General features: G+C 39.8%; 1 protein-coding gene across 3 annotated transcripts in view; it reads right to left on the bottom strand.

Annotated features, from left to right (window-relative positions):
- Nucleotides 1–24,164, bottom strand: part of FGF14 (fibroblast growth factor 14) — a 700,508-nt gene that overhangs the window by 168,049 nt on the left and 508,295 nt on the right. The window lies entirely within an intron of this gene.

Genomic DNA, 24,164 nt, shown 5'->3' with positions numbered 1-24,164 from the left:
AATCCAAGTTTTTAGATTCATTTGAATTTTCTAGTTTCAGAAAAAGCACCAGTTTGGCAACTATCCCCTGGACATCTGCAGGGTCCTCCTAACTCCCCCGGAAGCATCCAAGATGCCTGGACATGATCCACAGGGAAAATGCAGTTTCAGGCTTTGGAACTCAGGGAACAGAGATTTACAGCCAGACTCAATCCGAGGCAATAATCGGGACAAATGAGACAAATTTAGCAGATAAACCTATTAATTTTAATACCTAAAAAGGACAAAGTATGCAATATAGAATCTGACTCTTGGACAACTGGCACGAGGTAGCAGGCAGTGGAAGTTCATTCTAACAAAGGAAGTCATGCGGCAATAGATTTTCACTGGTTGAGACAGAAGAGAACCACCCTAGTAAGCTAGTGCTTCACAAAGAGCCAGTTGTCCTATTTGGAAATACGCATCTACATGTAGGTTCTTCTAAGGCCACCCCCATCTCAGGACTAGATCTGAGGAGGGACATGGTAATTCTCACTATGGCAACTGGCTTCTCTCCTCAGGAACTGAATGGGACATGCAAATATGATTATACTGGCAAACCAGTACGAGTTTACACTGAATGATGAAACCAGTATCCTGGAATCAACAGGAAAATCATAGACTTGCAAACAGGTGGACCCAAAACATACCATTGCAAAACTAAGTAAAAGTTGTAGAAAAACCGACTATCCTAATTAGAAATGAAAAAGCTATCTAAAATCGGTTTCTAAGCACATCATAAAATTAAAAGTTTGAAAAATGACACCACTGTACACAGATTGCTTCATAGATGACATTTCAATTGGGGGGAAAACCTTCTGGAAAATAATGCATGAATATCACAGCATCAGAAGACTTTTTCCTATATGTTTAAACTTCTATCTATGAAATTGGTGAATATGACAAAAATGATTTAAAGAAAATATACTCCAACATTGTTAGAGTGACTAACTTTAGCATGTAGAGGTTTTTAAAAGACTTGGAGTTTGAAATGAAATGCCTAAGCTATTATTAGAATCATTTTATTATCATCCTTACTCTTTGGTATAAAGATTTCAAAATCAGTTAACTCTAACATGGGCATTGTGATAAAAAATTTACCATGGAGCCTTATTTTGTGTGTATCTGGGCAGACTTGGATTATTAACCCTCTACAACATGAGAGCCTCTTAGTTCTGTTGGAACTCATTTATGCTCTTCATTGAAAACAAGTGAGTCAGAAAAAAAAAGTAGAAGGGAAAATGCCTTAATTGTTGGGAAAACATACAGAATTCCAGAGACTGACAATTTTCTGTTATGTTTTAGCATCACGTATGTGTAAGTTGCCCGACACTTTAGGTCCTGGGTCTTGTGGAGCTGAATTTCCTAGAACAGCAAGACTATAAAAAGGCACAGCCCCACTCCCCGGCCCCACACTCACCCAGAGCCCTCCAACAGGCTTCTGGTCTGACCAGCAAGTAACAAGCAAACAATACTTTATGGTTTTGAACTCCTAATGACAAGTAGACAAAAACCAAATTGATTTTGGTTTATCCAATTTCACAATATTTGCTTTTTATTTTCAGAAATTATATAAATATTGCTTGTGTTCTCCTTGGGTGCCAGGCACTATTCTAAGAACATTCCATGACTAGCTCACTGAATCCTCACTGCAAGCCTAATAGGAAGCCCACTTTGAAGATGAAGAACCTGAGATGCAGGATAATTAGTTTAACACAGGGGGCATGGTTATGCAGCACAAAGCTAAGGGTTAACGAGGAGCACTCAGGTGGGCTTGTAGCTCAGGGAGTTAATGTGCTGCTTGGGACACCTGCATTGCATCCTGTCAGAGCACCATGACCTGTATCCACTTCCATTAGCTTCTTGCCAATGCACCGGGAGGTAGCAGGTGATGGCCCAAGGACTTGAGTTACTGCCACCCACGTAGGAGGCCCTGGGTGGAGTTCCTGGCTCCTAGCTTCAGCCTAGCCCAGCCCCTGCTGTTGTGAGCTTTTGGGAAGTGAACCAGAAGATTGATGATCTCTCTTCCCAGCTACCCCCACCTCCATGACACCTCACCCGCCCCATCTGGGCCCTTTAAATACATTTTGAAAACGTTAAAATAAGATGAGCACTCAGCTCTGGATCCTATTCACTTAACTGATACATTACGCAGCCTCCATAAGTAGAATAAATGAAACATCTTAAAATTTTAAGGTTAAATGCAAGCCAATGTGTTTAAAAAACAAGCAATAGTTCACAGTTGTGCACAGCTGTGTAAACCCAAATCCTTCATATTCAGAGCTGAGTCTTGGAAATAGAGCACAAATGCAAACAATAGAAAAGATCCAAGTTCTTGGAAACCTCTTCTAAGAGCCAGTCTACATTGCCATTGGCCGCATGTCCGACTAACCTCTGCATGAAATCCTTCCAAAAATCAGAGTTTCAGCACCGTGAGTTCAAAACTTTCCCCAGCACCATTTTTACTTGAATTCTCCTATCTCCACCACTTCAGCCAAAGGATGTTCCGTCTCCTTAATATTTCTGTTAACAGTATCAGTCCGCTCAGGGCAACACAACGCCTGTCTCTTTTATTCCCCCTGGTAAGCTGCCCAGTTCCCATAGATGCTTCTTCAAAATGTCCCCCTTTTTCCTATTTTCTCTGCCAGCCGCAGCTCAGCCCCTCGACACCTCTCCTGGGTCGTGCTCCCCCCTGTAGTCTGCCTGTTCCCATACCTCAGATCTGGAAACAGGTGGCAACATCTCTCCACCTAGGAATTACGAACGCACTCCCACAGCAACACAGCTCCATCTTTGCCGGCCTTGCCGACTGCAGCCTGCTGGATCACTGTGGGCTGCCTATAAGGGCTCTCGTGCACTCCTCATTTATGTTTGCGCCGCCTTACTCATCTCAAGGGTTCCCACCTGTATAAGAATTCCCCTTGCTCACCTGTGCAGGTGAGCCTGCCCTTGCACACACCCCTGCCTGATTACATCCTCTGCCTCCTCCCCAAGTCTGGCTCCAGCAACAGTTCATTTCTCCTGAGCCCGGTCCTAACAGCTCAGAGCAGGCGGCATCGTCCGTTGCATGTTCACCACAGGTGTGATTCATTTCTTAAGTGTCAACATTTACTTTGAAACATATTCCACATGTGATAAAGTACAGAACCCAGTACAATGTACATCCACCACTGACATTAAGCAAAGGCTTCTGTTTGGCTTTATGTATCGTGGCTATAACTTCACCTTTCTGCAGTCATATGATTCACAAACTGGACTGCAGGTTGAACGACAGAAGTTGGAAGGTGTCATCTTGTTCACCATTGGGTGTCCAAGGTTCAGATAACTAGAGGCTCTGTGTTAAACTCTTGTTGAATAAATACTGACAAGAGGGTAGTAAAAAAAACCAATAATTTTGTATATTTCTGGTAAATATGAACACTGGAACAACATGAAAACCCAGGATGGCAATTAAAATTGGAGGTGCCCACAAACTTTAACCAGGTAATTGTACTTTTCAGACCTAACTTAAAAACAAGTACTGAAAGCATGCTAATTTTATGATGAAAATGCAGAGATTTTAAGAAAATCTATTAATGCCTTTGACAAAAATGAGTAAAAATAGCATGTCATATCTATTTCCAAATAATATTGCACTTATATATGCAAATAAACTAAAACTCACACCACTCTTGTATATTAACTACCCCACATTTTCAAACACTCTATTAATCTTGTGTACAGTTATTTGTCCAGAAAGCATTCACTGTCTTTATTGCCTACAAAACTGGCCATTGTGAAATGTGACCATTAACAGTGTCAAGTGACTCTTTCAAATGATTAAGAAAAGCCTTTTTCTCAAGGATGAAAGTGTGCAACTAAATAATCATAGCAGGAAAGAAAAAAAAAAGGACTCAGTTATGTGCCATAAGGTAAAAGTATGACTGAGTTTCTAGTTCTGCTGTGAATAGGAGGATCCAACGGTCATTTTCTTACTCTATAGCAAATCTCAATTATAGTCTACAATGTACTAGGCAACTCCCTTGCAGATGTCATTTTGACACTGTGAGAGCAACCTGATAAAAAGGAACCAAGAAGACATGACATGACTGCCAGAATGGACAAAACTCAGACTAGGTAGTTTTAATAAATGCACAAATCCATGGCTGGTGCCATGGCTTACTAGACTAATCCTCCGCCTTGCGGCGCTGGCACACCGGGTTCTAGTCCCGGTCGGGGCACTGATCCTGTCCCGGTTGCCCCTCTTCCAGGCCAGCTCTCTGCTATGGCCCGGGAAGGCAGTGGAGGATGGCCCAGGTCCCTGGGCCCTGCACCCGCATGGGAGACCAGGAGAAGCACCTGGCTCCTGCCTTCGGATCAGCGAGATGTGCCGGCTGCGGTGGCCATTGGAGGGTGAACCAACGGTAAAGGAAAACCTTTCTCTCTGTCTCTCTCTCTCTCACTGTCCACTCTGCCTGTCAAAAATTAAAAAAAAAAAAATTAAAAAAAAATAAAAGCATAAATCCTCAAGTAGAGCACAGAGCATGGCATTGCTGTATGTGAAGACACAAATGCTGGAACCCTCTACCGCTCAAAATGGGGAGCGTAAGCTTTGCTAATTAACACACGACTTGGCACCCAGCAGTATCTACAATGGGTCAACTGTTATATCAGCTCTATAGCATCTGGGACAGGTTAGGCATCCTATCTTTCTGGGGAGCAGACACAGGGACCCTGACTCTTAGTCTTTTGTTCCAGTATGTGTGTTCCTGGCTAAGTAGATCTGCAGGTTATATGAGTATTGTCTAATAACTGAAGTTAGGATAGTTTAGGGTAAGAAAATGCCACAGAGTGAATATGCATTGAAGGGGACACTCAAAATATTTAGTAAAAACAAATACCAAAGAGTAGCAAAGATGGCATTTTCTCCTATACGGATTAGGTGGTTAAAAACAAACATATAAACAAGCAACAAAAGCAAATGATGACCTATTCAGATCTAATATGAAGTCAGTCAAAGGAGTTCGAAAATGTTATAACAATCTGAAATGTATCGACTTCATAAAGATAGAAACCCAGCCTAAATAACTATTCCATACCTTGAGAGGAAAAAGAGAGAAAATATTACATAAATGAAGAACACTGGAACTGAAGTTGCATGCTCACTTTTTTCATCAAATTGATGGGATAAACAGGCTTGTGTCATCTTCCTCTAGTAAGTGTAGAATGTGAGTTTTACAGGAACAAAGATTTTTGTTTCAGTACTGATTCATTCTCAACTCCTACACTCACATTCTTAATTAATAATTGAAAGCTGGTGGGCTGGCATAGTGGGTAAAGCTGCTGCCTGCAGCGACCCATATGGGTGCCAGTTCTAGTCCTGGCTGCTCCACTTCCAATCCAGCTCTCTGCTATGGTCTGGGAAAGCAGTAGAGGATGGCCCACGTGCTTGGACCCCTGAACCTCCTGGCTCCTGGCTTCTGTTCGGCGCAGCTCCAGCCGTTGCAGCCAATTGGAGAGTGAACCAGTGGATGGAAGACCTCTCTCTTTCTGTCTCTCCTTCTTTCTCTGTAACTCTGACTTTCAAATAAATAAATAAATCTTAAAAAAAAAAAGAAATGTGGCTAAATATCTGAAGGCCTATACCTCTAAGTTAACCATATAAAACATTCAGAATATTTTTTCAGCTCATAAAATAACTAGTTCTTTATTCTCTTCTAAAACATGTAAGTGTTCAGACTATCTACTCTGCCCAAGAAAATATTTAGACTTACTCTCTCTTCTTTTGCTTAATTCCTTTTTCCCTCTAGTTTTGTCTTTTGTTTTCTATTTACTGTGCCTGTTCATTTTAAAGAAAATGCTTTGAAGATTCTCCTTGTATGAACGTCTCTGCTAACTATGCTGTACAATACTAATTAAAACAGAACTAATGAAAACTAATGTGAATGCATATCAAGTAAAAGATGTTTCATAATATATTACCCTCAACACCCAGAACTGAAAGAAATGCAAATCAACACAACTGTCTTTGGATGCAGGGAAAAAATATCCGACATTTTAATTAAAACAATCACTCTCTCAGAAGTGTGTTCAATGAAATCAATCACTGTCATAAATTGTTTTCACGCAATGTGGAAACTGACAAAAGAAATCTGGATAATCCTTCAAAACCATATACATTTAAAATTACTACTTAGATTAGAATATCTGCATATATTTTAATGTAGCAAATTCATTAATGTATACACATCCCATATATGTTTATCTACATCCAAATCTTGGTATAATTGGCTATTAGTGTAAGTTCTTAAATGTCACTCTTCTGTTAGCTGTGGTAAAATCACACTTTTTTCACAGGGTGAAAACAGCTTTTGGAATATATATTTTTACATAAAAAATGTGGCAGATCTAATTAGGTTTTGGCACTCCTAGTAGCAGAAAATAGTAATGTGAATAATTTGCCCAAAGCTATAAATTAGCATATAATCCAGCCATAAAAATAAACCATGTCCAGGAACTCCTCCAAAGGGCCCAGACAGGACGTGGGTTAGGGGATCCTAAAGAAACTGATACAACTAAGGCATGTGTGTGTGAAATCCTGCCTGCTGATCCACTGCCTGGAACAATCTCTCTACCACTTCTCTGCCTATCAGAATCCTATGTTTATAGGTACCAGGGATAGAACCTTCCATAAAACAAGTCTTGCCCTCAAAGAGCAAGGTGTTACTGAGACTCAGGACATGATACCCCACAGTACAGTACTTTGGCATGCTCAGTACTTTGAATTAAAGGACAGTGGAGGGAGTTTGGAGGCTAAGTCCCTCAGACCGTCTCCTGCCCCAATCCCAGGAGGAAGGAATTACACAGAAATGCTGAGGAGAATCTGAAGAGACAGCCCTGGCGGGGTTCCCCTCGGGCACAATTAACCACACCTGTTTTTAATCATGTTTCCACACAGCTGTCCCATCTTTACCAAACCTAGTGGTCTTTATTTCTGAAGGCTCCCCTGTCGGATAAAATTATTTAATATTTATCATGTTTTCTTGGGGTAAATTTTTAACAGACACATCAAAATTGTCTATTTTTATCATGTACCATGTGTTCGATGCATGTGTATTATCCTATCAGGTAAATATATTTTCTTCAAACATTTCTCATTTCTTTAAGGTTAAAACATTCAAAATTCTACCTTCTGGTTGGTCTCTTTTGTTTGTGGTGAAATAGTACATTAGTATTATCTATAGACACCCTATTGTGTAAACAGAGCCCCAGAACATGTTACGCCTACCTGATTGCAACATAGTCATTAATCCATCTGTCCTTACTCCTTTCCTCTCCTTCCCTCTCCAGTCTCTAGTAAACAACATTGCAATTTACACTTCTATAAGATCCTTTTTTTTCGACTCCATCCATTATGAATAAGATCCCGTGTCACATAAAACACTGACTGAATGAATTTGTTATGCTTTATCTTGTTAACCTGTCTTGAGCTGCAGGGGTGTCAGTCATAGCCTTATGATGGGTGATGAAAGCTATGATACCTTTCTGCCCCTCCACTTTCTATTCCGAGAAGGAAACAAGCACATTAAGATGGTTTCTTCTGCACTGTGTTAAATTAGCGGATCCCTTGAAGGTATGCATTGTATATTACTCAAAATAGTCTATCACAGTAATTTGCATAGAAAAAAAACGTTTATTGAAATGAATTCACTTTCTGCTTTTTAAAGAACCTTTATTTTAATTCCTAAATGACTTTCAACACAAAATGCTCTCCCTCCCCACTTTTGGTATCTTATTTAGGAGTTGGAGGAGAAGAGCAAGATTGAGATAAAGATAAATTGGATTCTGAAAGGGAAACACCAACAATTCTTAAAGTTCTTTCCCAATTTGTGGACAAAAATTCCCTCTAGGTAAAAAATATAAAAAGGATAACTGTAAAGCCCCTTTTGGGAATACGGTTTGTGGAGATCATGAAAGGGAGAGCAGAGAACAGGAACTGGGCTTCCTGTTTGCTCCTGAGCTCTACGCAGCAGCCCTCCCAGATGCACCTCAGGGCTGGAGAGTCCAGCTGTCACCAGCTCTCTCAGTATGCACAGTCTGGAAGCTCCAGAACCAAGCAAGTCTCTGCAGCCCAGCTAGAAAAGCACTCTGTCCCGTAACTTTCTTTCTTTCAAGGTCCTATCATTGTAGAGACATAGGAGAACTCCTATGGCTTCCAACATAACCCAGAAGTGGGGGTTAAAATAACCATCAGATTAGATCTATTGTCCCATCTTATTAAATCACATTTGCAAAGATGAATAATTGTATAATAAAATAATCAAGTGCACTGAACCACTCATTTGTTTTTCCAAATTAAAATTACATATTTTAAAAATTAAATAACATGTATTAAATATTTGCAACAGATAATATAGAAAATTCTTGCACATATTTAAGTTAAAAAAGCATGTTCTTGGGGAGCGGGATACACAGCAGACTCATAGAATGGCAGATGTCCTAAACAGCACTCTGGCCTCAGAATCAGCCCTTAAGGCAGTTGGATCTGGCTGAAAAACCCATGAGAGTATTTCAGGCATGGAAAGCCAAGACACTCTGGCAAAAAAAAAAAAAAAAGAAAAGAAAAGAAAACAAAAACAAAAACAAAACAAAACAAAACAAAACAAAAAAAAAAACAACACCACTTAAATGAAAGATCTCTGTGAGTGAGATCCCAGTGGAAAGAACAGGTCATCAAAGAAGGAGGTAGCTTTCTCTGAAAGGAGGAGAGAACTTCCACTTTGACTATAACCTTGTCTAAATATGATCAGAGTCGGTGAACTCAAAAGGCTTCCATAGCCTTGGCAACTCATGACAAGAGCCTTGGGTAATTACTGACGCCATAAACAAGAGTGTCAATTTGTTCAGTCAACAACAGGAGTCACTGTGCACTTACTCCTCATGTAGGATCTCTGTCCTTAATGTGCTGTACATTGTGATTTAATGCTATAACTAGTATTCCAACAGTATGTTTCATTTTGTGTTTCTGTGTGGGTGCAAACTGTTGAAATCTTTACCTAATATATACTAAATTGATCTTCTGTATATAAAGAGAATTGAAAATGAATCTTGATGTGAATGGAAGGGGAGAGGGAGTGGGAGAGGGGAGGGTTGCAGGTGGGAGGGAAGTTATGGGGGGCAAAGCCATTGTAATCCATAAGCTGTTCTTTGGAAATTTATATTCATTAAATAAAAGTTAAAAAAATAAAGAAACACACAAAAAAATTTAAAAAATTAAAAAAAATAAAAACGCATGCTCTTCAGTGACATTTGGAATCCATGTCAAGCCATTATTATTATTATTATTATTACAACTAGAGAAAGCTTTGCTGATTATATACCATGCCAGGGATTAATTTTTAAATTCTGTATATATTTAATTTACTTGAGAAGCAGAAAGAGTGAGACTGTGAGAGGGAGAGTTCATCCTCCCAACACCCGAACAGCCAGGGCTGAGTCACACTGAACCAGGAGACAGGAACTCTGTTCAAGCCGGCGACATGGGTGGCAGGAACTAAGAGCCTGAGCCGCAACTACACCTCCCAGGATGCACTTTATGAACAAGCACGATTGGAAGCAGGGGCAGACTTGACTCCAGGGACGCTGACGTGGGATGCAGGCCTCCCAAGCAGCAGCTTAACCCATACTCCACAACATCCATCCCAATAACTGGCTGCTTAAGCAAAAATAACAAAAATGTAGAATGGAATGTATAACGTAGGTCAAAGTAACATGTATGACAGCAAACAAAATATCAAGATGAAAGAAATGAAAACACACTAAACGACCCAATTTACTAAATACATCATACTCAGTTTAATGCTTGACTGATACCACCTTGAAATTCTTTAGGAATTTTCTATCAATATACCCTACAGTTTCATGTACATTTTCACACTAGGTTCCTGGAATGATATAGCCTGTGCTATTCTTACATATGACACTGAAAACACGACCTAGGGAAGCAAACACTGATATATTGAATTTCACAAAAATTCAAAACTTTTCTTCAAAAGAGAATACAAGCCACAGCATGCCTGAAAATATTTGTATACTTTGTATCTGATTTCAAGTGCATATCTACAAATACATAAAGACTTCAAACTTAATAAGAAGAAAATAGAGGTTACAATAAAACAAATAGGCAAAGATTTGAGCACAGCCATTGTCAAAGAATCTACTCATACACGAATGGCTAAGAAGTGCAGGAAAGGATGCTCGCTGTCATCAGTCTCCGTGAAAAAGAAAAACAAGACCATAATTCTATACATATTAGTGCAATCAAAATTTTAAAAGAATTATTATACTGAATGTTGGCAAATATGTAATCAGAACTCTCCTACGTGGATGGTAGAAACAACAGAAAAGAGTTTGCTTTCTTAAAAATTATCCTTTCTTAAAAAGGATTCTTAAAAGTTCAACATTAACCCATAGCATGAGCCCATCATGCTACCCCTAAGGATTAATTCATTATAAATAAAGTACACATTCTCATAAAACCACACACATGAATGCTTTATAATATGAACGCTTTGTAATAGCTGAAAACTGGAAACAGACACAATGCCCACTCAACAGGTGGATGGATAAATGAGCTATGGAAGATGCAGATAGAGGAGCACCTACTCAGCAAAACAAGGAAATGAACTGTAATAATGGATGGAACAAAATGAATGAATTAACAATTATTATCCTGCATGAAAACATACCTTCTGTGTAATTCCATTTATGCAATATTCCATAAAACATAAAATAAGATATAATACCAAAAATAAGATCTGTGACTGGAGTTTGGGGAAGGCACAGAGAGGCAGATGGTTGGGCATACAAGGTACACAAAAGGCCTCAAGGGAACTATTGGGGCATTGGTCACAGTCACAATCTCAAGTATAGGAAGGCATCATATATACAGACGTGTATTTACATGTGCCAAACTTGCAACATTATACATATTAAAGGATGGAAAAAATATACCATGCCAATAATAATCCAACTAAGTTAAAATGATAAAATAGATTAAGGAGAAAAGAACAGAATAATGGCTACAGAAGGATCATTCCATGGTGACAAAGCAGTCAACTCATCCAGTGTATAACAATGCTGTGTGCTGATGTATTTGTGCAGCTACTGATGGAGCTGTGGTGAAATGAGAAAAAGAGGCCGGCGCCGTGGCTCACTAGGCTAATCCTCCGCCTGTGGCACCGGCACCCCCGGTTCTAGTCTCGGTTATGGTGCTGGGTACTAGTCCCCGTTGCTCCTCTTCCAGTCCAGCTCTCTGCTGTGGCCCGGGAAGGCAGTGGAGGATGGCCCAAGTGCTTGGGCCCTGCACCCGCATGGGAGACCAGGAGAAGCACATGGCTCCTGGCTTCGAATTGATGCAGTGCACTGGCCATAGCAGCCATCTGGGGGGTGAACCAACGGAAGGAAGACCTTTCTCTCTGTCTCTCTCGCTCACTGTCTAACTCTGCCTGTCAAACAAACAAAAAAAAAAAAATGAGGAAAAGAGTGATATAACTTAAAGAAGAAAAAGGAAAATTTAAGATTATTATTACAGATTTCAATTCCATTCTCAAAAAAGTAGAAAAACCAGTAAGGATATAGGGGAAAAGTCTGTGTATTACATGTTAAGTTTAACACACAGTTTATTATATTAGCTAAATCACTACCAAATATGACTCCCTTCTTTCAGAAGCTAGAAATCAGATTCCTGAAATGTAAAGAATCTGAAGAACAACTCCTCTTTGACTCACTCATAGAATTTTCAAAGCCAGTCAAACCTATGACCATTCTAATTCACTCCCCAAATATCCCATTGTCTGAAATATAGGATCAGCATATGGAAACGGGGTCAACAATGGTATGGCCAAGAATCATGCCTCCCGTTGCTCAAAAATAAACGAAAAACGGGAAATGTGGTGGAATGAGGTGAAAAGGTCATTATCAAGATGGCCGCTGAGGTGAAAAGTTCATGCCAAGATGGCCACTGAGGTGAAAAGGTCATGCCAAGATGGCCGCTGACAACAGAAAATGCCTGGCAACAGGCCTTGATTGGATGGCTTCAGAAACCACATGACAACAGAGGAAACCACACGAAAACAGAGCCTGACTGACGGCAGGCCATGATTGGATGATTTCAGAAACTGCTGGCAACAACAGCCTGACTGGCAACAGGCTGAGACTGGATGGCTTTGGAAACTGCCTGGCAACAGGCTGTGATTGGTTGGGGCATAGACCGTCCCTTGACCAGATTGGCTGGTCTTGCTGTATAAGCTGTTGTACTAACTCAAATAAACGAGTCTGTGGGCTGCTCGCCTCAAGCCTGCTTTCACCCAGCTCCCGGGGTCTGTGCAGTGACTCCACGCCTCTTGCCCCCACCATGCTGCTCCTCTCAGAAAGGAATCCACTTGCAACACTGTTGAGAATTCAACTGCAACAACTACCAAGTATGATTCCCTTCTTTCAGAAGCTAGAAATGAGATTCCTGAAATGTAAGGAATCTGAAGAACAATTCCTCTTTGACTCATGGAATTTTCAAAGCCTGTCAAACCTATGACCATTCCAATTCACTCCCCAGCTATTCCATTGTCTGAAATATAGGATCAGCATGACAAATAGTATGATGTTAAAGAACCAAGAGCATCTATTAAAATTAATATGCACTGTCATTTAATAAAAGTCTATGCCGAAAGCCTTTCAATGAAAGTCATAGTGCAATCAGGATATTGTGTTAACCACGAAAGCACGAATTAACTGCAGATAGGCAGTTTCATTGGTCTTTTAAGAGAAAGTGTAGAGCTGCAAACTGGCAACTTAGAAAAAAGCATGAAAAGGGGGATTTTCAAAATTTTAAGCGCACCTTTGCTTTAGAGCCAGAAAATATTTCTGTGAATGTGTTTTGCCAAGAAAACAACCAGGACCAGGGTGGTGGATGAATTTAAGAAAATTACACATAACAAGAACTAATCACTACATTCTTCAGAGTTGAGACTCATATGTATCAGAAATAGTATCTGAGCAGGTATAGAATTCATTGTTTGTTCATATCTAGAACTACTTAAGAGACCTCCACCCAGGGGCAAGAGCTGGTTGTTGAAGGAGCTGGTAGAAGTCCTGATAAATACTTTGTAAGTGTACTTCCCTCTAAGGAAGGTTCAGACATCTGAAGTCTGATCTCTTCTAAGCCATTTGCCTGCCAGCTGCTTCTAGGAAGAGATTAGAACAACAGAAACCCTTTTGTTAACCAATGCCACTTCTTACAGAAACCCCAGAGCAGCAGGGTAAGGAGCAGAGAACAGAGAAGACGTGCAGACATCTGCTCATCAAAGTAGACACTGACATTTTCAACTGGGAGAAAAAAACATTGAAGCCAGAGGTCATAAAAAAAAAATAAAAAGAGAATTCTTTGAAATCAATGTGAGAGTTATGTGAAGGATGATGTAGAATTTGTTCTTGAATTTAGAGGTTGGTTGTGGTCAGCCATGTGTATATTGAAAATGCAAAGCTTCAGCATATTTTGTCATCAGGGAGTTATGTCTCTCTACCATTTCTATTTACTAAGCCTTGGAATGAATGACAGTTCATAACAATTTCCCCAGCATATCTATAATGGCACATCCATCACTAAAATTCTACACCTCACATTGGGAAATGAGAGGAGAAATCTTTTCCTGTGTTCTGTTTAAGGGTGTTTTCAAAATATGAGATACTTAACTTGCTCATTTAGCAGGCATCTTTAGAGCATCTATCTTGTCCCAGGCTGTTTGGTAGGAGCACAGAGGAATTTATAGCCAAATCGAATTACTATCCATTGAATCTCGTGCCAATAAGCCAACAGTGTGGTGCCTGCCATAAAACAGTGAGGCTGCTTAAACAGAAAGGTAATACCCGAACTAACGACAACAGGAATAAGAATAATAGCTATTATTTCCTAAGTTCACACTTTTCATTGGAACCTACTCTCAATACCTGATCTGTATCTATTCATTTAATCTGCATAGCAATTTTTTAAGGTAGGTAGTATTATTATCTTAATTTATAGATGGGAAACTGAGGCAAAAGCCACTAAATGACTTGCCCCAGAGCAGCACAATGTGGCAACACTGCAGCCAGTATGAAAGCCTGTGTAATGTGGCTAATCAGCTGCCCATGTGCTACTCCCCCCGCCCTGGGAGACAAGCCCAGCATTCCCAGACCACGCTGACACACAGTGAGCACTCGAAGCCGACCATGAGAGACACTGACAGCTCAGAGGAAGCTGATGCAGTGGCCTTGGAAAAACTGGGGAAATGTAGGTATTTCCAGATTTTGTAAGGCTGCCATAAAAACAGAGTGCACTTAATTGCCGTTGCTCAGAAGGCATAATTATGACAAATAAGTGGAATGACAGCAAGATGAGATACAAATAAAGGCACTGATTGTTGCTGCCTCTTTGGTCACTGCTAGCTTCCAGGTGCCTAGCACAGAGCCTGTCACACAGTAGGCATTCAAGAAATGAATGATTGCTATGTGAATAAATGAATCAAGAAGGATGGGACATTTCCAACACATGTAGCTGGCTGGTGAAAGAAAGGAACCAGTCTCCCACAAAGTAATGGGTTCCCTGTCCTTCAAAGTGCTGGGTGGTCTGTGATGAACTTTGAGAAGCCCAAGACCAAAATATATAAATACTGGTTAGCCCCACCCACAACCAGATGTGAATCTGCTCTCCCTCCAAGGCAGCAAGACCAAATTAGAAGAGTAGTGGGACAAAAATGGGCCAGCACTCTGATCTCACTCCTAACTCTAAGCAAATAGGAAATTCAAGAGAATCTATAGAGACATCAGGCTAAACCACAGACACATACTGAATTCTCCATGTTTGCCATTTTCATCTTTGACTGGCATCAAATCCAGACTTATTGGGGCAGTGCTTTTCAAGAAGTACCAGGCTGGAGATCTGACAAGATAGAAGTTAGTAAACTGGAAGGAGCAGCCCGGATTCTGCTGTTTCTTCATTGGAGTTTATTGAAACAAACGGATGAGTTAGCCATTGCAGTTACTACTTGCTCAGGTCTCATCATCCAGATGAACACTTGGATCTCAAGCAGAAACAAAGAGGTGTGTTCTTTAAAAAAGAAAGAAAGTACTGGATAGATATCAACTAAATGAGTTGGGAAGAGAGTTACTGCCCGCGTGCTCTTATTCCAGCCTTGTATGTAAAACAACACTTGCCTGAAGATGCAAAAGAAACCGTATAATAATAATAGCTGCTCTGTTCAGGGTATGAAGTTGCCTTTACTCAAAAGTATTTCTGATATGCAGTAGAACTGGATAGACCTCTATAAAATCGGAGTCCCAGAGAACCAGGGAGGCCAGTGAAGCCTGAAGTTGCACAGAAGCCCAGTACATGGAAGATGTGTAATTCTCCAAGAAGCCTGGTTTCAATGAGGAATAAGAGAGTTTGGCAAAGTTGTAGGATATAAAATCAATATACAGCCTTTATATACACAAACAGTACCATGGTTAAGAAAGAACTTGTAACATTAGTTCCATTCACAATAGCTACCACAAAATTTAAATCCCCTGGAGTAATTTTAACCAAGTAGGTGAAAGATCTCTACCAATGAACATTACAAAACATTAAAGAAAGAAAGAATAAGACACCAAAAGAAGAATCTTCCATGTTCATGGATTAGAAGAATCAATTTCATCAATATGTTCATATTACTGAAAGCAATTTACAGGTTCAATGTAAGCACAACACAACATGAATGACATTATTGTGCGATCTACAACAAAACAAAACTAAAATGTGTAGGGAAACACAATAGACCCTGAGTAGCTAAAACAATCTGAAACAACAAAAACAAAGCCAGAGGCATCACAATACCAGATTTCAAGACATACTAAAGGCAATTATAATAAAAATAGCCTGGTACTGGCACAAAAATAGAAATGCAGACCAAGGGAACACAACAGAAACTCCAGATATTAATCCACACGGCTACAACCAATTAATCTTCAATAAATGAGTTAAAATCAATCCCTGGAGAAAGGATAGTCTCTTCAGACGATGTTGGGAATATTGGATCTATGTAAGCAGAGGTATAAAACAAGACCCCTACTCTACAACTTTAACAAAAATCAACTCACAGTCAATCAAAGATCTAAATCTATGACCTGACATAATCAAATTACTACAGAAAAACATCAAGAAAACTGTTAAGACATTGGCATAGGCAAAGACTTCTTCTTGGAAAAGACCTCAGAAGTATAGGCAATCAAAGCAAAAATAGATACAATGGGATTACGTCAATGGCTATCATCCAAAAATCAAAAAATAAGAAATGCTGACAAGGATATGGGGGTAAAAGGTACCCTAATACACTGTTAGTAATAACATAAACTAGTACAACCATTATGGAACAAAGTATGGAGATTCCTCAGAAATCTGAAAATATATCTAACATATGACCAGCCATCCCACTCTTGGGGATTTACCCAAATGAAATGAAATCAGTAATGTGAACGAGTTATTTTTACCCCCATATTTAATGCAGCCCAATCCACAACAGCCAAGATATGGAATCAACCTAGCTGTCCATCAACTGATGACTGGACAAAGAAAATATGGTATATATACACTACGGAATACTACTCAGTGATAAAAAATAATGAAATCCTATGTTTTGCAATGAAATGGATGTGACTGGAAACCATTAGGCTTAGAGAAATGTCGGTCACAAAAAGTCAATATGATATGTTTTCTCTTATAGGTAGTAGCTAATATAGAATACAAAAACATAGGAATAAGACATCCATCTTGTGATTTGATTGTTTTGGTTTTAGCCCTTGTTTATACTCCTGTGAAACTGTATTATTTCTACTTGTTAAACATTATGTTTAGTGGTGCATTAAGTCTGTGATTAAAGAGAGGGCTAAAATTATGTTTTTTGTAAAAATTAAAGAAAAAAAGGAAGGAAGGAGGATTGAGGGAGAAAGAAAGGGAGTGAGGGATGTATGGTTATCTTCTTAGAACTGTAGTTATTAAATACATGAAATTTATCTTTATATTAATAAAAATTTTAAAACTGGAAAAAACAGGAAAAAATGAAAAACAAAATGTTAGCAAACTACACTCAAAAATACCACTTATCTATAGGTATTCTCATATCTAGTTTTCTTTTCTTTCATAATGTAGTTTTGCAAAAGATAAGAATTCTAACAGCTTTCAAATCCCAGTTCAATCCTTCAATGGTTGTGTACGAAAACTCTTCATTTAATTCCAGCACCATGCAAAAGATGGTCTTACAATCCAAATCTACTAAAGTGGAATTGTTTTCTTCCTTAAGATATTTACATCAAGTTGAATCAAATAGAAAACAAATGAACAATAAAAATTCTTACATGATGTCCTTGGACAAAGAAGATGGTCATACTCCAGAGTGAATTATAAAATGGGGGACTGGACATCCTCAGCCATGTGTTAATGGAAGGCTTTAGAGGGGGTGTGAGCAGTGAGCGGAGCCAGAAATACCGAGAATGTGGATGATGGAATGGAGGGCGGGTGTGGTCCAGGCAAGGAGAGCTCCTTCTGGGAGAAAATCCAAAGTATTTTCTGAGGACATTTGAGTAAAATCACGATTTTGGAGAGTTTGGGATAAAGAGAGGTAAAGCTGATGGCTGTCTTCAGACAGTTCTGTGCACACATGAAACTCAAGCCAAAATTTCTACAGACTAAACAATGGGAAAATACACTTTGCTTGGTGCTAAGAAGTGACTTGCCAAAGTCACATTTTACAGAACACTATAACTTATAAAAGGAATAAATGATACTTCTTCCCACAGCAGATACTTGGTAAAATAGACATTAAAATTTTTACCTGAAAAGATATAAATCACTGTGCTTCCAAAATTCTTAATCCAGAAACCTAACCTTTCTATACAGAACATTAACGTCATCTGTGTAAATACCTACAAACCTATACCAACATCTGTACCTATGTCTATATCTACGAGTTTCCAGTTTGTGCTCCTAGCATGAGACTTTTTAAATTCTGTAGTTGTAGGTGAATCAAGATCATCGCTGTGGTCATTTACACGAAAGATTAACTTAATTTTTTAATCAGCCTTGCTCTGTTGCTTTGTGATGGCAAAACATGTAACAAGGTCACTAATGGACAGCAACAAAGCTCTAAATCCCTGTCAACATTTTTCTGAAATGTGTTCATGAAGTTGAAGACATTCATACCCCTCTGACCCCCTCAAAGGCAGACAATTTTAAAAGGCCACGTGTTTTCAAGATCACCTTCTGATGGACAACAGCCAAACTTATTAAAAGATCTCTTTCTACCTACTTCTGTGTAATGCAGAAAGGTCTCCAAGAGAGTGTCATTGGTTACGTAGTATTCTCCTAAAACTCACATCTGACGCCCTAGACCCCAGGATCTCAGAACGTGACTATTTGGAGACTGCACTCGTAATTTTCCATGAAGAGGTCATTGAGTTGAAATGAGGTCATTAGGCCTTAATCTGATGTGACTGATCCTCTCACAAGGAGACTAAGGTGTGGATGATTGGAGAAGAAAGGCCTCATGAGGACACAGGAAGCCTGATCGACTACAAGCCAAGGAAGGGGCTTAGAATAAATCAGTCTGTCTTGTTGATGACTCTACCTTGGTGTTCCAGACTCCAGAAGAGAGAGAAAAGATTTCTGTTTTTGAAGCCCCCAGACCCCACCTCTGGTCTATGGCATTTTGTGAACCCAGCCCTAGAAAGCTACTACGGTGATTACCAATTTGAGAAAATAACATTTTAACTCCCACATTCACTGAGAGTGAAAACTTGCTTCATTTTAAAACTCTGCAGTTATAGATGAGAAAACCTGAGCTGTGTGACTCCATTCTCCCTGGATAGTTGGGAGCTGTTGTCTTTCTCATATCCTAACACATTTGAAAAATGAATTAGATCTCAACTTTCTCAGCATAAGTACTGCGGTACATTTTGTAGATTTTAAAATTTAAAGGAATGATTATTCTTATATCCCTAAATTTAATCATAAGGCACACAAATAAAGGGAGAAATCAAACAAAGGATGTTTATAAAATCACACTTGAAGAATGTATCCATGTCCTCATTGGGAAACAGACTGCAAACCACTGATCAAAAGCAAAATATCAAGTTGATGATTTCCCAGATAAAAGAAAGAGGAATGTACTCTATGTATATTTGACCTAGGGACTTTCAATGCATATTGTCTGTCTCCTTCTTTAGCCTAGGCATGTATTGTAGGAAGAAATTTTGGATCTGAGAACATACATAATTGCCAGCTATCACCCAGGTAGTAGAAGAATTGATTCCAATTCCTACATATTTTGGGCTCTGAAGGTATCTCAGCTTTGTGGATCCGCTTATCATACACAGATGCATATTTATTGTCTATATAATTTTTAAAACTATTTCCAACATCCCAAACCCATCAAAACACTGCTCTGTATCAAGGTCTTGTTTAAATATCTCCATTTATGAAACAGTCTCTTATCCTTTCTGTCAGAAAACAGTCTTTGTGGTCCCTAATGTGGATATTTTATCAAACTATCTTTGTTGAGTTCTGAATTTCATTCTGTGTAGATAATATAAAACAAAAGCAAAATCAAATGAACAGAAAGCAAAATGCTAGTCTCCTCTAGAGTGAAATATGTTACAGATGAGTTGATATTTTTTAATTGTTTCAAAGCCTTAATACAAGGTAGGGCATAGCATACTTGTGTGCAGATTTGAGACTCTTGGGAAATTTAGGGCATTTTTGTAGGATGACCACTCCTGACCTCATCAGTCCCCACCTGTGGAATACCAGTAAGCTCCATTTGCATCACCTGTGAATACAATGATTTTGGGAAAGGGACTAATACTAGCTGTTCAAGATTTTTATGAGAGTGTTGCATCTGTTTTGTTCTGCAGTGTACCAGGGAGAACCATTTGTTGAGGCCCATTTATCTCAGTCCCTTCATGGAAAGAGGGTCTGTAGTTCATAAGGTCATACTAGAAAGCAGCACTTTAAATGAAATTGGAGCTTATTAAAAACACTCAAATCTCAAAGAAGATAGCACAATACAGGTTACAACAATATGGGTTATAACCATGGCATACTCCTACACATGCTTGATGTTGGTGCAAAATGTTTCCTGTCCAAAGGACAGAATTTATCCTCTCTTTATGAGAGCAGACCAGGTCCTTGGGGTCCCTGTAAATGAGCAACTCCCTGGTTGATGCCATGCACAGCAAAAATTCCAGAGGGGCCCTTGTTTCTGTGACTATGTGTCCAGCCACCTGCAGGACTGACTTTAGATCAGCTGAGACTTGGGTTAAAGCAGGCGCAAAGGCGGATCCAGTGACTCTTTTGCCAGTTTGGTGACAAGGGGACACCAAATGGGCTTCATCTTCCAGTGACCTGTTTTCTCATCTGTAAGAAGACAAGGTGAATAATGTGTACTCCATCAAGGCAGGGTCACTAAATGAAGTGAGGCACACACTGTGTGAGAAGTGTATCCTTAGCACTCAGAGGCTGAAGCCAAGGTTCTCAAATATTCTCTAATATTATTCTCAGATGTTTTGTGAAATTGGCAATACTACTACAGCAGTGTGGGCATTTTGCGCGGGGAGACTCCATACCTTCGGTTTTGCATCTTGTTCTCTCCAGGAGCCCATGTCCTGGACAGTGAGCCTGTGTTCTCCTCATCTATGTGGACAATAGTCACACTCCAGAAACTCCCTTTACTTCTCAGCATTCAGAAAGGAGCAACCCAGAAGAAACAGAACTAATTCCCAGAAATGATGCCCGATGTGCCGTTCTTTCTTCAGTGTTCCTGTTCTGCTGTGTTTCCACTTGTAGTGGCCATGGAGCATGACAGGAACAGCACTTGCAGTAACCATGGGGTTACTGTGAATCCATATATCAAGGATGCTGCTCTCAACATTCCTTAACATCATCCTTGGAAAACCACACCAATACATTTGTATTACTCTTAATTTCATTTATTGAAAAACCTATATGTACCTGGAAACTCAATATAATTTGGAATTTGACAATGTTACCACAGTGAGTAAGTTGCACATCTTGGCTTTGATGCCTGTTTTGAGAGCTGCTGAATGTAGTAGTGACTCTAGAATTTCAATTTATTCCCCCATCACACAGGGATGTCCTGATGCTTGTTGCAAATGGGGAGTATCATAAACAGGGGAGGAAGATGATGGAATGTCTGAGAAGGAGAATGAGACATAGACAAAGGAAGAGGCCACCCAGTTCTGTGACAGTCCTTACAGAGTAACTGATGAGAGAATCAATGGCTGAATTTCAGGTAGCTAGAATTTGCAGAGGCAGGTGAAGAAAACAATAAGAAAATGGACAATTCAATGCAAAGATGCAAAAGAAGGCATCTGCTTTAATTACTTTTTTAATTGTTAAAAGTGTGTCCCTTATCAAGACTCAACCTTCCACAAAGGCTCAGTGTCACAAATTACACAAAGACTTAATATGAAGTTTCCATGTAAATTCCCTTTGTGCAGTCTTTAAAGAGTGTTCTCAAAACAAAGGAAAATGACCTTCACCCGTATTACTATTTAGTCACATAAATTATCTGTGTGTCAGAAAGGCCTAGTAAAAGATAATTAAGATCAAGGCATCCTTAACCTGATTCTCTTAACAGTAGAGAAGAAATCCCTGTGCTCTGTAATTATATGGGCCATTGAACATGTAGAGGAATAAACTTGTTATGACTTACAACCATGCCCCCAAAACACCCCAACCCCCAGGGTTATCATCTTAAGAGGAAATGAATTCACAAAATCCTAGATGTAGTTTGTCTCCAGATCCAGCCTAAAGTCTCCAAGGAAAAACCCTAACATTTGGTCATGGGTTGGCCTCCCCACAGCACAGTGAGAAAAACACGTGCTAACTGGCTGGTTAGCCATGTAGCTCCAGGTGAGTCACAGTCTCCCAGAATTCCTTTTAATGAGGACATAAAAATACCTGATCTTGGGAAGCATCTGGATCTCACACATCGTTTTAAAGGATGAGGATGAAAATAATGGGCCAGTGTCTAAAGCTTGGGAGGTCTGGTTAGTCATAGAACCAATTTGAGTTGCATCCTGACCCAACTGAAACAATTCAAGCAAGAAAGTGGCAGGGTCCTGAATAGATGTTGGAAGTGTGACTCTGTCATTGAACCTCTGGGTCTGAGGTACGCAGTTACAAGACCACACCTGTGACCGTGCTGCAGATGAGAGAGCTCTTCTCTGAGAGAGGAGCAGTGGGACACTGATGATTGCATAGATACGAGAGCTATGTAGGAGGTAGAAATGATAGGATGGATTTAAATAGAGACTTGCCCTCCACAATGGCTGCCTGCTGTTTGCAGCCCGCCTCTCCATCTTCTCAAATGCCTCTTTCCTATTCACCCCATCATCACCTCTCTGTGCATTATTTCCTGTAGTAGGTTTTCCTGGTCCCCTGCACCTGGCGCTGTGTGAAGTCAGCCTGCATTACGCTCAGGGGTGCTGTTGCACTGACTGTGCAGTACTGTGACTATTTCTTGTGATTATCTTGTTGATGTGAAAGAGTAATGGTCCCTCAATGTTGCCCATATCCTTATCCCTGACAACTATGAAGATATCACATTTCATGGCTAAATAGCTTTTATGTACAAGAATAAATTCAGGACCTTGACATGGTGAGATTATCCTGAATTATTGGGTGAGTCCATTAGAATCACAAGGATTCTGAAAAGGAGAGTGAAAGAACAAGACTAGGAGAAAACAATCAGTGAGATGAGGGGTGGGCGTCGTGGCCCAGCTGGCTAAACTATAGCCTGGGATGACTGCATCTCATATCAGCTACTCCACTTCCCATCTAACATCCTGCTCACACCTCCTGGGAAGGAGCAGATGACAATAAGAGCTTGGTCTCCTGTCATGCACATAAGAGAACTGATTTGGAGTTCCTGGTGCTTGGCTTTGGCTTGGCCCAGCTCTGGCTGTTGCAGACATTTGGGGGTATGACAGCACTTGGAAGATCTGTCTCTCTGTCTCTCTTTTGTTCTGTCTTTCAGGAAGATGGAAAAAAAAATCATAACTAAGAATCCAAAAAATAAAGAAAGAAAGAAAATAAGTCAAGATGCAGCAATGCTGACACTGAAATTAGAGGAAGGGGCCACGAGTAAGGGGCTGTCCATGGCCTCTAAGAGCAGAGTTGGGAAGGACCCCACTCCTACTCCATCATGATGACATTCCTGTTTAACCCATGTCAGAATGCTGCAGAGTTGTGAGATAATAAACTTGACTTGGTTGTTTTAAACAACAAAACTTGCACTAATTTGTTATAGCAGTGAAAAGTAACTAATGCACTTGCATTAGCAATGAACATTTCAAAGGAGGGACAGTCCCTTCTTTCACTGCTGAGCATCTCACGGGGGCAGGACCTCTAGGAAGACCCTGCAGTGATGCAATAGTTTCTGCCATTCTTTCCTGTCTGGTACTATTTTTTTTCCTTAGAACTTTCCCCCTTGTAGAATCATGGAAAGATAATTCTGAAAGAAAAACAGTAACAACAGTCTTCTTTGGCACTTGGAATACTCCTTTAGAGTTTAAAAGGCAACTTTGTGTACCTTAATTCATTGAGATTTACAAATTGGACTGTATCTATATTATGAATAAAATAATATACACTCATTCAGTTGTGGAGAATAGAGAGAAATCGAAATAGTTGTGTGGGACAGGTAAAACTTTGAACTTACCATTGTGGAATTATTTTACTGATACAGATACCTCTCCACTTTTCATGAGGTTATGTCCTGATAAGCCCATCATACATGGGAAATATGCATTGACTACACATAACTGCCTACACAGCCCAGCTCAGAAGCCTGGCACTCTGCGGGTCATTCCCTGGTGACCTCGTGACTGAATCGGAGCTCCGTTCACTGCCACTGCCCAGTACCACCAGAGGGCATCGGGCCCCATAGCACTGGCTCAGGAAACATCAGATTTCAAAATCTACTAAACGCATATCATTTTCGTATCACTGTGATGTAAAAAACAAAATCATAATTCAAATCATCTTCTGTTGAACACTATTTATATTTTGTTTTGTTTGT

This window comes from Lepus europaeus, chromosome 6 (genome assembly GCF_033115175.1).
Source record: "Lepus europaeus isolate LE1 chromosome 6, mLepTim1.pri, whole genome shotgun sequence".
In the NCBI taxonomy this organism is placed as follows: domain Eukaryota; kingdom Metazoa; phylum Chordata; class Mammalia; order Lagomorpha; family Leporidae; genus Lepus; species Lepus europaeus.
This window is presented reverse-complemented; position numbering and strand designations above follow the sequence as displayed.